This window comes from Bidens hawaiensis, unplaced genomic scaffold (assembly GCF_021521415.1).
Source record: "Bidens hawaiensis isolate Kalapana, Puna unplaced genomic scaffold, B.hawaiensis_p1.1 tig00019691_1, whole genome shotgun sequence".
In the NCBI taxonomy this organism is placed as follows: domain Eukaryota; kingdom Viridiplantae; phylum Streptophyta; class Magnoliopsida; order Asterales; family Asteraceae; genus Bidens; species Bidens hawaiensis.
The window spans coordinates 23,270-27,160 of NW_027492993.1; positions in this window are offsets into that span (position 1 = coordinate 23,270).

Consider the following 3,891-nt stretch of genomic DNA (forward strand, 5'->3'; position numbering starts at 1 on the left):
TGGATTTAGCCCCAAACCCAATAGAGGACTGGCCGAGAACTCTTTGGCAGAGAACCCTGTTCCTGGCCGAGAACCTATTCTGACCGAGAACCTGTTCTCGCCGAGAACCTTGGTTTGATCGAGAACTCGGGTTTTGACCGAGAACCCATTTTGGCCGGAAACTCATTGCAACCGAAATCTCGGGTTGGCCGAGAACTCCATAAGGTGGCCGAGAACCCCCAGGTTAGGTGTGTTCAGCTCACCTTTCTATCTTAATCATTTTTACCCATCTCTGTTACTGTTTTATGGTTTATAACCAGAACTTTAACTACCTTTTCTATTCATACTAACCGTTTTACACCCGTCACTAACCCATTATCTAGATCTACTTCGTTTTAGGCATAAAGCTTGGACCTTTATAGATTTAAAACGTTCTAGGCTAGATCTAGGGTTTCCTTTATGAACCGTATCCAACCATGAGTCCATTAGGTCCGTTTTAATCATCAAGTTTGCATTTTTAGGAAACATTTAGACCCGATCTACTCTAGGGTTTAGTTTCATGGCAAACCGTCCATAAAAATGTAAGCTTTAAGATCAAGAACAAACCTTTAATCGTTTTGCTAGGTCACGGCTAGCTTGGTTATGAGCTTGGATCTTGTAACTAGCTTGAATGATCGAAGATCCTATGTTATGATGCTTGGTTTTGGGTTCGGATGATGGCCGGAGGCTAAGGTGGTGTTGCTTGGTTTAAGTGTGTGTTTTAAGGTGTAGAGAGAATAAGATGGATAAGTTGGATAGAAATGGAAAGATTTAGGGTTTAAGAGGTATTTATACTCCCTTAAGCCCATGGACCTAAGGGCCATCTTTCCTTTCTAGTCCATGATTAATTCTCTCTAATTAGCCTACTTCTATTTCCCTCTTATATTATTTTATTTAATAACCAAGCAAACTTTTCCATTAAGAATAATATAAAATATTATTATTTGAAATTCGGGATGTTACAGTTTATCGATGTAGATCGAGGGTAAGTTTATCGGGATCTAGAGAGATGTTAGAGAGAGAGTAGTATGTGTAAATTTGGTGTGAGATATGAAGATCCCGGACTTGTTATTTATAAACAAGATTTTGGAGCCCGCCGCGGTACGCGACGGCCTCCTTGGCCAGCTGGTCGCGTATCGCGACATAGGCTGCCTGAGTCACCACGTAGACCTGCCATGTGGCGACACGTGGCAGGTGTTGTGCCGCGTGGCGACACGTGGCAGATGTGTTGCCACGTCGCGACATACCATGCCACCGTGTGCCACGTGGCACACGTGTCACAATGTGTCAGATAGGTCATCGCGATACGCGATGACCTTGTTTCTAGGGTCGTCGCGTATCGCGATCGGCCAAAGAAACATATTTTTCATTTTAGACCTTGGAGTTTGGAAATTGGCAGAATTGGTCCCTTGACTTTGGAATCTTGACATTTTTGGCTCGAAATTTCCGTGATGTTACAAACTCCAATTAATTTACCAGTGTCAACGCAGTTTAAAACATTATTATACTTTCCAATATTATCTTACGTTACATTTTTAGATTTATACACATTTAATATGGTATTTTAGAAACCCATTTTCCCCATTCAAATGTCATATATATATATATATATATATATATATATATATATATATATATATATATATATATATATATATATAACAAAATTCAATTCTCATCATTTATATGAAATTTACAAAAATATGTTTGTAACATCCTACTTTTGATAAGAATTAATAAAATAAATTTCGTTTATTTTATAATGTGCCGTGTATCGGTTTAAATAGATAGACTAATAAAAGGTGGGCTTGGACTTTAGAAGATGAAATAAGAAATGGAATGGGCCTTAGGTCCATGGGCTTAAGGGAGTATAAATACCACTTAAACCCTAAACCTTTTCATTTCTATCCATCTCTACACCATAGCCTACACCTTGGAAAAACACACACAAACCCGAACCAAGATCCGAAGGCGAAAACCCGAGCTTGTTGGTGCTGGAATGTTGTAACGGACCAAAACAACATCAAGACTTAACCGTGTTCATAGTTCGGCTCGTTTAAGGTACATTTATATCTAGAACTTGTCCATATAGGTTTGAAATCGTTTAGAAATCAAAGATATGTTGAGTCTTGTGAAAACGAATCTAGCGAAACAAAGATTACTGAAATTGATTACCATTTGATAGGTTAATTGTTAACCTAAAAGAACCCGTAGTAAAGATGCATAAATCGCACATCATAAACGTGAATATTTGGATGAATGGACGATTAGGGTTTGTAGGCGCTGTAATTCCAAATACATTGATACCAAAATCGTGATGTTTCGTTAAGAAACGAAGGTTTAATTGCAAATCTAAGAAACGTTGACCAATTGGTGTTCTTGGCGATTTTGACTTCGACCCTGAGTCAAAGTCTGGATAAGATTGGTGTAAGGTAACGAATCAAATAACCAATTAGTTAAGGCAAGATAACGAATCAGTTCACCCATTCGTTATGCCCAAATAACGAACTAGACAGCGAACCAAACCACGAATCAGTTAACGAACCAGATAACGAATCAGGTGATTCGTTACTCGCCAATTCGTTAAGAATAAGGTAACGAATCAGGGCTTGTTCAGATAACGAATTGGAATGACGAATCAGATGATAATCAAATGACGAATCAGTTAACGAACTAGATTATGAAAGTAAAGAATTAGTTAGCGAATCAGGCTTAATTTGTTATAGCAAATGAGTTAACGAATTAGAAAATAATTCAAAATCCTAATGGAAAATGTGTTAAGACAGTTGATAGAAATAAAATTTTTTCAAGCTGATATGGCAACTTAACCCTAGCCAGGGGCTCTACCCCTTGGACCCCGCTAGGGGCTGCGGCCCCTAGAACCCCGCTGCCAGGGGCATGCCCCCCGGAACCCCCGTTCCTTGAGGGTAATAATTAAACTAGAGAGACTATATGGTAGTGATAGTAATTAATACGTGTAATTGTTATAAAGTTAGTCGTGCACAGCTAAGTAAAGGGATTACCATTAATGGTGAACGTAACCGCATTCAGGTGAGTTTCTAGCCCCACTTCCTTGTTATAATTTTGGGGCTGTGTGCATACTCTATGTGATTTGTTAATACACTTACCTTAAGTGGTAAGTTTATGTCCTATATGATTTATGTATGAATGAATGCTTGATGACGCATGAACAATCTTCGGATATTGCATGCATTGTCAAAGGATTGTTTAAAGATATGATTGATATATATATATATGTTATACTAATGATGTATCTACGTATGGAAGTTATGATTATGAATGTAGAGAAAAGTATGGAAGGTATGGTTAGAAAGGGAACGGACCCTAATAATATCCGTGAATGAAGGGAACGGACCCTAATAATATCCCCGAATGCAGGGGATGGACCCTAATAATATCCGAGAATGTAGGGAACGGACCCTAATAATATCCGCAAATGTAGGGAACAGACCCTAATAATATCTGCGAATGTTTTAGGACGAGGTATATGTATATGTGTATGTATAAAAGGAAAGAAGGAAGGTATGATAGTATGAATGTACAAAGGAAGGTAAAGAACTATGTATGTATTTGTACCTTCAGGTGCGTATATATGAATGTGTATGGATGTATTGTATGTTACCTGATTAACTAGAACTCACTCAGCGTAGCTGACTTTTAGTATGCACGCGGGTGAGTAGATTGAAGCAGCTCACTTGATGAGGACGCATGGCATGGAATTGAAAATGTTGGCATCTCAAGGAAATGTTATGATGTTTTAAAGATTATGTTTTATATTTAAATAATGATGAATGTTTGTTAAGACAAGATTTGAAGGTTGTATAATAGATATTATGGTTAAGTTTTATATTT